The 11,936-nt window shown below is 48.2% G+C and overlaps 1 protein-coding gene across 1 annotated transcript in view; it reads right to left on the reverse strand.

Moving 5' to 3' along the window:
- Positions 1–6,710, reverse strand: part of VWA2 (von Willebrand factor A domain containing 2) — a 32,050-nt gene extending 25,340 nt beyond the window's left edge. Inside the window, exon 1 of the mRNA XM_040435197.1 lies at positions 6,609–6,710. The gene's annotated coding sequence lies outside the window, so the exon portion shown is untranslated. The remainder of the gene's footprint in view (positions 1–6,608) is intronic.
- Positions 6,711–11,936: the final 5,226 nt, after the last annotated feature.

Here is an 11,936-nt window from a genome sequence, read left to right on the forward strand (position 1 = left end):
CCGGGAGCCGTCCTAGATAGGAGTGTAAGGGTGACCATACTGGAGAATGTAATGCGACTGAGTGGAGACTGACACAGTAGAAAGTGCTGGCGGTTCTTGGTCAGTCCCAGCTTGGCGCCGGTTACAGGGGATATGCGTCTCTCCAGCCTCTCATTGCTCTGAAGTTTCTGTCTTTATCTCATCAACATGATGAAAGGTCACAGGAAGACGTCCTCCATCATCATCATCTTCAGACAACAAGACAGAACACGAGTCCGGGGGCCATTACTGTCCTGTCCGGAAATCACTGCAGCCACTGACGTCCCCAGGACACCATCCAGCAGAAGACCAGACCCCAGGATGTATCCACATGACAGGATTGGATACACAGAGCAGAAGACCAGACCCCAGGATGTATCCACATGACAGGATTGGATACACAGAGCTCCATCCAGCAGAAGACCAGACCCCAGGATGTATCCACATGACAGGATTGGATACACAGAGCTCCATCCAGCAGAAGACCAGACCCCAGGATGTATCCACATGACAGGATTGGATACACAGAGCAGAAGACCAGACCCCAGGATGTATCCACATGACAGGATTGGATACACAGCGCTCCATCCAGCAGAAGACCAGACCCCAGGATGTATCCACATGACAGGATTGGATACACAGAGCTCCATCCAGCAGAAGACCAGACCCCAGGATGTATCCACATGACAGGATTGGATACACAGAGCTCCATCCAGCAGAAGACCAGACCCCAGGATGTATCCACATGACAGGATTGGATACACAGAGCTCCATCCAGCAGAAGACCAGACCCCAGGATGTATCCACATGACAGGATTGGATACACAGAGCAGAAGACCAGACCCCAGGATGTATCCACATGACAGGATTGGATACACAGCGCTCCATCCAGCAGAAGACCAGACCCCAGGATGTATCCACATGACAGGATTGGATACACAGAGCTCCATCCAGCAGAAGACCAGACCCCAGGATGTATCCACATGACAGGATTGGATACACAGCTCCATCCAGCAGGAGACCAGACCCCAGGATGTATCCACATGACAGGATTGGATACACAGCGCTCCATCCAGCAGAAGACCAGACCCCAGGATGTATCCACATGACAGGATTGGATACACAGCGCTCCATCCAGCAGAAGACCAGACCCCAGGATGTATCCACATGACAGGATTGGATACACAGAGCTCCATCCAGCAGAAGACCAGACCCCAGGATGTATCTACATGACAGGATTGGATACACAGAGCAGAAGACCAGACCCCAGGATGTATCCACATGACAGGATTGGATACACAGAGCTCCATCCAGCAGAAGACCAGACCCCAGGGTGTATCCACATGACAGGATTGGATACACAGAGCTCCATCCAGCAGAAGACCAGACCCCAGGATGTATCCACATGACAGGATTGGATACACAGAGCTCCATCCAGCAGAAGACCAGACCCCAGGATGTATCCACATGACAGGATTGGATACACAGAGCTCCATCCAGCAGAAGACCAGACCCCAGGATGTATCCACATGACAGGATTGGATACACAGAGCTCCATCCAGCAGGAGACCAGACCCCAGGATGTATCCACATGACAGGATTGGATACACAGCTCCATCCAGCAGGAGACCAGACCCCAGGATGTATCCACATGACAGGATTGGATACACAGCGCTCCATCCAGCAGAAGACCAGACCCCAGGATGTATCCACATGACAGGATTGGATACACAGAGCTCCATCCAGCAGAAGACCAGACCCCAGGATGTATCCACATGACAGGATTGGATACACAGAGCAGAAGACCAGACCCCAGGATGTATCCACATGACAGGATTGGATACACAGAGCTCCATCCAGCAGAAGACCAGACCCCAGGATGTATCCACATGACAGGATTGGATACACAGCGCTCCATCCAGCAGAAGACCAGACCCCAGGATGTATCCACATGACAGGATTGGATACACAGAGCTCCATCCAGCAGAAGACCAGACCCCAGGATGTATCCACATGACAGGATTGGATACACAGCGTTCCATCCAGCAGAAGACCAGACCCCAGGATGTATCCACATGACAGGATTGGATACACAGCGCTCCATCCAGCAGAAGACCAGACCCCAGGATGTATCCACATGACAGGATTGGATACACAGAGCTCCATCCAGCAGAAGACCAGACCCCAGGATGTATCCACATGACAGGATTGGATACACAGAGCTCTATCCAGCAGAAGACCAGACCCCAGGATGTATCCACATGACAGGATTGGATACACAGAGCTCCATCCAGCAGAAGACCAGACCCCAGGATGTATCTACATGACAGGATTGGATACACAGAGCTCCATCCAGCAGGAGACCAGACCCCAGGATGTATCCACATGACAGGATTGGATACACAGAGCAGAAGACCAGACCCCAGGATGTATCTACATGACAGGATTGGATACACAGCGCTCCATCCAGCAGAAGACCAGACCCCAGGATGTATCCACATGACAGGATTGGATACACAGAACTCCATCCAGCAGAAGACCAGACCCCAGGATGTATCCACATGACAGGATTGGATACACAGAACAGAAGACCAGACCCCAGGATGTATCTACATGACAGGATTGGATACACAGCGCTCCATCCAGCAGAAGACCAGACCCCAGGATGTATCCACATGACAGGATTGGATACACAGCGCTCCATCCAGCAGAAGACCAGACCCCAGGATGTATCCACATGACAGGATTGGATACACAGCGCTCCATCCAGCAGAAGACCAGACCCCAGGATGTATCCACATGACAGGATTGGATACACAGAGCTCCATCCAGCAGAAGACCAGACCCCAGGATGTATCTACATGACAGGATTGGATACACAGAGCAGAAGACCAGACCCCAGGATGTATCCACATGACAGGATTGGATACACAGAACTCCATCCAGCAGAAGACCAGACCCCACGATAAGCTTAGATACATTGTCCACTATAACCCCAGACACCTCAGTCTATTAACCCTGTGCAGACGGTCAGCTCTGTGGTTGATGTTCATGTGGCAGGTCGGGCAGGACATTGAGGCATGAAGCCAGCAGACATCAGGACGAGTCCACAAAACCCCTCCAGACTGAGATTTAATGTCCTGCCCGGATGTCACACCTCGCCTGCTCCTCGTCTTATCGGAGACGCCACAAGTGTCCATTATCAGGAGCACGCGGCGTCCCGGGTACACAAGACAGTGCCAAGGACTGGAGGAGACTCCACATAACACATCTACTCCTCCTGCACCGCATCATGCTTTATACTCCAGACACAACCAGAGCTGCATCCACAACTCCGAGGATACGTCAGGTGCAACACAAATGTACAACGCCTTACATCATTTCTGTCTGATATGTAAGCATGGACTGGCCCTATTACACGGAGCGAATATCGCACTGGAGAGAACGAGAATCGCGTGATGTAATAAGTATGAACCAAAGACCAGAGACAAATCGCTTGTTTCTCGTCCATCGCGATCTTTCAGCTAAAAACATTATCGCTCCTCGTTAATAGATTTGTTCGTATAATGTGGAGTCGCCTTCTCGCTGACGATCCCGCACCACTCTCTTTACCACTCGAGCACAAGTACGAAGCATTATCTATGTCTATAATAAGCGAGACGTTTGTCGGTAACAAGTGGCTACGCCTTCGTGACGTGTATGACCTCCGACCTTTACGTGGTGGAAGCGGGAGAGTGAGAATCGCAGGTAAAGAGGGAAAGCTATGGAGAACGAATAGAGAGACCAGCATATCTGATCTTCACTGCTGCAGTGGGGAAACTATTGTGCTCGCTCTGGGGTTGCCATGGTAACGCCAACACACCGGACAGGATCTCTATGTTGGGATTACCATGGCAACCCCAGAGCAAGCACAACAGTCCCACTGCTGAAAGGTGATAAGAAAGTAAAAAAACTCAAGTGTCAACCATTTTCATGACAAATCCGCTGTGTAACCAGTACCATACCCCGGGCCACAGGTACCACTGGGCCACAGTAACGGCAGGTATTGTGTGAGACATGCGGCTGTCAGCACAGAGCATCATGGGTAATACAAGGATCTTCTCCTCTGTATCATCACAAGCCCCATCTCATCAACCCCGGATACTAGAGAGAAAGTCCCCATGAGAGGAGGAGCGGCAAGTCGCCCCCTTGACAATTCTATCCAGCTGGGTGATAAGTATGGCTGCCACCAAAGCTTCCGGGGGCGATAACCCAGCTTTCTGGATTTCTGAATGGTAGATCGTCCTGAAGACTAATATCCAAGGTGTCTCCAGGATTTAACACAACGACCGTCAGAAAGAATGGAATCTGCTGCCCCCCCGGGGGTCACACATCACTGGTAGCTGACGAGACGTGAGACCGACCACATCCACGCCTGACACCTACACAGGCCGGAGGGGAAAGGTCAAGGGGTCAGCACTTTATTTTACAGCCTGGAGCTTAAGAACCTGAAAGGAGGCGACTGAGGCTGAAGGAGTCTGAGGGGAAGATGTTCTATTCAGAGTGGACGAGCCCAGCACCATGAGGACCTGCTGGAGGAAGCGCCTCACAAGGACAGGGCCGCCGCTGATCTCCCCTGAGCAGGCTGCGGATACATGTTCTGAACGGGGACCGAGCCCCTAAGGGTGACGTTCGGGAGGTACCGAAAATATCATTACCTCGCTGAACACCCAGCAGATACAAAATCACAGTATCACACACGATAGGATTAGATACACAGCTCAGCAGACAGTATCACACAGGATAGGATTAGATACACAGCTCAGCAGACAGTATCACACAGGAGAGGATTAGATACACAGATCAGCAGACAGTATCACACAGGATAGGATTAGATACACAGCTCAGCAGACAGTATCACACAGGATAGGATTAGATACACAGATCAGCAGACAGTATCACGCAGGATAGTATTAGATACACAGCTCAGCAGACAGTATCACACAGGATAGGATTAGATACACAGCTCAGCAGACAGTATCACGCAGGATAGGATTAGATACACAGCTCAGCAGACCGTATCACACAGGATAGGATTAGATACCCAGCTCAGCAGACAGTATCACACAGGATAGGATTAGATACACAGCTCAGCAGACCGTATCACACAGGATAGGATTAGATACCCAGCTCAGCAGACAGTATCACACAGGATAGGATTAGATACACAGCTCAGCAGACCGTATCACACAGGATAGGATTAGATACCCAGCTCAGCAGACAGTATCACACAGGATAGGATTAGATACACAGCTCAGCAGACAGTATCACACAGGGTAGGATCAGATACACAGCTCAGCAGACAGTATCACACAGGATAGGATTAGATACACAGCTCAGCAGACAGTATCACACAGGATAGGATTAGATACACAGATCAGCAGACAGCATCACACAGGATAGGATTAGATACACAGCTCAGCAGACAGTATCACACAGAATAGGATTAGATACACAGCTCAGCAGACAGTATCACACAGGATAGGATTAGATACACAGCTCAGCAGGCAGTATCACACAGGATAGGATTAGATACACAGCTCAGCAGACAGTATCACACAGGATAGGATTAGATACACAGCTCAGCAGACAGCATCACACAGGATAGGATTAGATACACAGATCAGCAGACAGCATCACACAGGATAGGATTAGATACACAGCTCAGCAGACAGTATCACACAGGATAGGATTAGATACACCGCTCAGCAGACAGTATCTCACATGATAGGATTAGATACACAGCTCAGCAGACAGTATCACACAGGGTAGGATCAGATACACAGCTCAGCAGACAGTATCACACAGGATAGGATTAGATACACAGCTCAGCAGACAGTATCACACAGGACAGGATTAGATACACAGATCAGCAGACAGCATCACACAGGATAGGATTAGATACACAGCTCAGTAGACAGTATCACACAGGATAGGATTAGATACACAGCTCAGCAGACAGTATCACACAGGATAGGATTAGATACACAGCTCAGCAGACAGTATCACACAGGATAGGATTAGATACACAGCTCAGCAGACAGTATCACGCAGGATAGGATTAGATACACAGCTCAGCAGACAGTATCACATATGATAGGATTAGATACACAGCTCAGCAGACAGTATCACACAGGATAGGATTAGATACACCGCTCAGCAGACAGTATCTCACATGATAGGATTAGATACACAGCTCAGCAGACAGTATCACACAGGGTAGGATCAGATACACAGCTCAGCAGACAGTATCACACAGGATAGGATTAGATACACAGCTCAGGAGACAGTATCACACAGGACAGGATTAGATACACAGATCAGCAGACAGCATCACACAGGATAGGATTAGATACACAGCTCAGTAGACAGTATCACACAGGATAGGATTAGATACACAGCTCAGCAGACAGTATCACACAGGATAGGATTAGATACACAGCTCAGCAGACAGTATCACACATGATAATTAGATAGTATCAGACAGCAGTGTAATGTTCCTGGAGTTTACATTATAAGATTCCGTACAATTAGTCACAGCAGTCACTTACCGCACACAGTGGGTCGGGCAGGTAGGTTCCCGGAGGTCCGGTGTCGCAGTGTGGACAGTCCTGGCAGCAGCACCGTCCCCTCAGGACTCCAGAGCAGTGACTGCTGGAATGAGGAGCTGGATACACAGGGGAGGAGGAGGAGGAATGGGAGGGCGCTGTGCTGACAGATCGGCTTACACCTCAGGTGTAGTCAGGAAGGGTTAAACATATAGCAGGGCATGTTACATGTATGACAGAGCACCAATTCCCCCGTCATCCCGCCTGCACACTGTGACGGTGGCCTTATTCACACGGTCAGTATTTGATCAGTATAACTATAACCAGAAGAGGGTCCAAAACCCAGAACAGACGCTGATATTTCCATGACCTTTCATCTCTTTAGTCTCCACTCCTGTTTTTGGCTTACAAATACTGATCAAATCCTGATGAAAAAACTGACCAAACTCTGACCAAGTGAAAGCGCCCGATCTCATAGGTCAGATGACCTGCACAGAACAGTATTTAGTGAGATGGGCCACACGGCACCGCCCGGGCCACACCATGGAGCTAGTCCCAAGATCAAAGTCTATACAAGGCTTTTTTGGCTCATTTTGCTTTATATCTCCATTCAAATCTTCACATTTTCAAGATCTCTGCTTGCTGTGAATGATTAGAAACATTATTCTTTACCACTTAGAGGTCAAAAACCCATCCTGACCCAATTCTACTCCTCCAGCTGAGGGTTTGTTACAATTGTACCCAGTCTAGACAATCCTCTGTGAGGTAAACACATCAGCATCACAGATCTCTCCTGGCATGAGAGTTTTGCTACAATGTGTCAGTGCAGGTAACATGTATCAGTCTGGGGTCCAGGCTGTTTATATCACAGAGGACTGTCTAGACTGGATACAACTGTAACAAACACTCAGCTATGAGACGCATTAGATCAGGAGCAGCTTTCAGCCTCGGGATGTTTCTATTCATTGACAGCATACAGAGATCATGAAAATGGGGAGGTGTTGAAATACAAAGTGTATTAGAAAGAAAACTTTTCCTACAATGAATAAACCTGAGTAAGAAAAAAAAAAAAAATCAAGGCATGACGCTCGGCGAGCACTTACCGAGCACTTACCGCATGCCTGGGTCACCTGCAGTGAATGTTAGATTGTAGGTAACTGGATTTATTATGTCCTCACTCATCCGGCAACGCAGATTTTATTGCAAGTTTTAAAGAAAAGCTCTACCTGCTGCAGCCCCCCCCCCCCCCCCCCCCCACATTAAAGGCTCAATGTGTTAAAGGAGCTGTCCAGTAACAAATATTCTACAGTTTTCAAATCCGCTCCAGGATATGAATTATTCTATAAAATTAGAATAGAGTAATTCAATGAAATATATCTGTATAGTGCAGCCTGCTGTTTGCTGCTGCTCTGATTTCTCTGTCCATCACTGAGGTGGACGCACATGCTCTGTTCTATCCTTTGACTGCCACCAGCTGCAGCAGACAGGACACAACCCTTGGGCGGGCAGCTTGAAATTAATCTAGGAGAGAAATTGGAGCAATAAATGTGGAGATCCCGAGGTGCAGGCTGGTTTTAGTTGAATGTCTTGTACTTACAGTATATGATGTCTTCATTTTTTACATTAATCATAGCATAACCCCAATGAGCCATTCCTATGCATGTCATCATTTGCTGGTGCTCTGGGGTTTCCTCTGCTATAACCAGATGGACCATGGAGCACAACTACCCCAGTGTGACTGCGCCCCTATTACCTGTGGGGCCGGGGTCAGACCGTGCACCCCCAGCTGATACCAGCGGCTTCTTACAAGGTGGTTTCATCCCCGGCTCCTGAGGTCTTTACATATTCTGAATTCCTCTGTGGACTGACCTGAGGGCTGAGAGGAAGCGCGGAGATCCAGGTGCCCCTATGACTGCGCCAGTATGGAGCCTGTCTATGTGGTGGAGACAGGAGCCGTCCCAGCAAATCCTTCAACTCAGAATGCAGAGAAGGAGATACTTCTAGATACATTCGGGGTCCTTTATTAAGACCGACATTCTACCCGCTGGTCATAATACCCCCTGCGCTGGCGCATGATACACCTCTGCATAACTGAGGCTCCTCCACCGCCGGCCTAAATCTAGGCCAGCGCCCTTGCTGACGTAGATTTACATCCATTTTCTACGACATTTGTCACAGTAATGACGCGCGACACATTTTATATAATGCGAGTCTATGGTGTCGCACTGCGACATGACCGTCGCCAGAAAACGATCCAAGGTGGATGTTGTGTGACTGTCGTATCTAGACTAGCATTATAAAATATGCTGCGCGACAGACAGGCAGCCCTAGCCTAAACCAGGCACACCCCTTATTTTAGACCTGGCGTGAGCGGGGAAAAGTCGCAGATTCGGATGCAAATGCCCTTTCTGACCGAATCTGCAACAGAAATATGCCAAAAATTGGCGTATATCTAATAATAATGATCCCCAATATGTCTTAAACTCCAACCACATCAAAAGCTGCAACAAGAATGCTTCCGGTTACATCCAGAGCTGCATTTATAATACTGCAGTCACATACAGCACTCCATCCACAATTCTGTGGTTACATGTCTGAGGCTAGGTCAACACGACGACATTTTGTCGCACCAATGTCGCGCAACAATTTTTATAATGGTAGTCTATGGTGCCGCACTGCGACATGCTGCAACTGCGACTGTCGAAGCATGTCGCATATCGCAGTGCGGCACCATAGACTACCATTATAAAAATTGTCGCGCGACACATGTTGCAGTGTAGTTGTGCCCTATGTGTCGCGCAGACCTAGCCTTATACTCCAGTCACATCCACAGCTGCAAACTATTGTAAATGACTGTTACCACAATGCACCAAGACACAGCATACACTGTATACATACTGAACTAGGGAGCTAACAGGAAACCACCAGACTGTGAACACAGCTTTGGCTGTGACTGGAGTATAATGATACAAAAAGCATACATAAATGCCCCAGAACCCCAGCATGTACAGGGGCTACTATCAATCTACCTGCAGTCAGATGCCAGAACCCCAGAACTTACTGGGACTCCACTAAAAATCCCACAGGACTGAGGTAGCACCAAGTTTGATGACACATTAACCGATACAAAAAAACAAAACGGTCATTTCCTCTGGTGCGACCCTGACCCAGGACTCTTTAATGTTACCCACCATAGCGTGACGAGGACCTGGGGGCAAGGTGCTGGAATCAGAAGGATTCATCGACCTCACATCCGTCCCCTCCAGCACTGACACCATCAGACGGCGGCTGTACACAACATTCTACAAATATAAGATTTAGTTTTACGTCTTACTTTTTCAAGATCTCCGTTTGCTGTCCGTGTAAAAAGTCGTTACATCTCACAACCACAGACTGTAGCGGTGTAGGACTATGCCCATGCACTGCCAGGTGTAAACAGCACAGGGACTGGTAGATGGGGGCAGTGCGGAGGGCTGGAGCCCTGGGGAGTAGGTAAGTATAAATCTTCTATTTCAGGGGCCGTGCTGCAGGAACTTGTCAAAAAATAATTTTTACCGGAAAAACAGCGACATTTCCTTCCTGCCTCCTATTCATAAATCAGTGCTTTCCTTCACTGCAGAGGACGGGGCTCACTGGTTATTACCTCCTCCTCCTCCCAGTTACAGGGGCCCTGCAATAACCAGTAAGCACTTTCCTTCCCTGCAGAGGACGGGGCTCACTGGTTATTACCTCCTCCTGCCCCCAGTTATAGGGGCCCTGCAATAACCAGTAAGCACTTTCCTTCACTGCAGAGGATGGGGCTCACTGGTTATTACCTCCTCCTGCCCCCAGTTACAGGGGCCCTGCAATAACCAGTAAGCACTTTCCTTCCCTGCAGAGGACGGCGCTCACTGGTTATTACCTCCTCCTGCCCCCAGTTATAGGGGCCCTGCAATAACCAGTAAGCACTTTCCTTCACTGCAGAGGATGGGGCTCACTGGTTATTACCTCCTCCTGCCCCCAGTTATAGGGGCCCTGCAATAACCAGTAAGCACTTTCCTTCCCTGCAGAGGACGGCGCTCACTGGTTATTACCTCCTCCTGCCCCCAGTTATAGGGGTCCTGCAATAACCAGTAAGCACTTTCCTTCACTGCAGAGGATGGGGCTCACTGGTTATTACCTCCTCCTGCTCCCAGTTACAGGGGCCCTGCAATAACCAGTAAGCACTTTCCTTCCCTGCAGAGGACGGGGCTCACTGGTTATTACCTCCTCCTGCCCCCAGTTACAGGGGCCCTGCAATAACCAGTAAGCACTTTCCTTCCCTGCAGAGGACGGCGCTCACTGGTTATTACCTCCTCCTGCTCCCAGTTATAGGGGCCCTGCAATAACCAGTAAGTACTTTCCTTCACTGCAGAGGACGGCGCTCACTGGTTATTACCTCCTCCTGCTCCCAGTTATAGGGGCCCTGCAATAACCAGTAAGCACTTTCCTTCACTGCAGAGGACGGCGCTCACTGGTTATTACCTCCTCCTTCCCCAGTTACATGGGCCCTGCAATAACCAGTAAGCACTTTCCTTCACTGCAGAGGACGGCGCTCACTGGTTATTACCTCCTCCTGCCCCCAGTTATAGGGGCCCTGCAGTAACCACTTTACCTTACTAACAGGAAAAAGCACTCATTGTTAACACTTTAATGACCAGACACTTTTCTGTGATTTAGCACACGTGGTGGTTCAAACGGTTGTACCTTTTTCTATTTGTTGGACTGTCAAAATAATTTTTGCAACATTTTATAATTTATTTATTTTTTTTATTTGGGGGAAACGGTACAAAACATTTTTAAAAAGTCATTTTATTTCTAACTATAGCTCCTTATTCTTTGAATATGCAAACTGACAGCAAAATAAATTATTATAATTAGTTCCCTATTTTGTGTTGGTCGTTTTATTAAATAATATATAAAGTTTCATGTGAACGGGGGCGTTAATGGTGAGTTTTGGTTGGTGTGGGTGTTTTTTCTTTTATGCATTTCTTTGTTACTTAAATTTAATATATTTCTGCTCCATAATATGTCCCCCAAGAGATCATAGAAAGACCGTTGGGGGACCGTGAACACTTTTATTTTCCATATTTTATTTGTATTTTTTATTTTGTTTTCTTATAATTTTTTTAACTTTCTTATATATTTTTTTCACAAAATCTGTCACCAAGAAGTCACTGAAAGACCTTTGGGAGACAGTGAGACTTTTTTTTTGCACTACTTCCACTGAAACTGGGGCATTCAAAGGAGCCCCAGTTAGAGGGGAAAACAGCCTGTTGTGGGGAGGGGGATTGTAAAAGGCAGAGCTGATCA

This window comes from Bufo bufo, chromosome 6 (genome assembly GCF_905171765.1).
Source record: "Bufo bufo chromosome 6, aBufBuf1.1, whole genome shotgun sequence".
Classification (NCBI taxonomy): domain Eukaryota; kingdom Metazoa; phylum Chordata; class Amphibia; order Anura; family Bufonidae; genus Bufo; species Bufo bufo.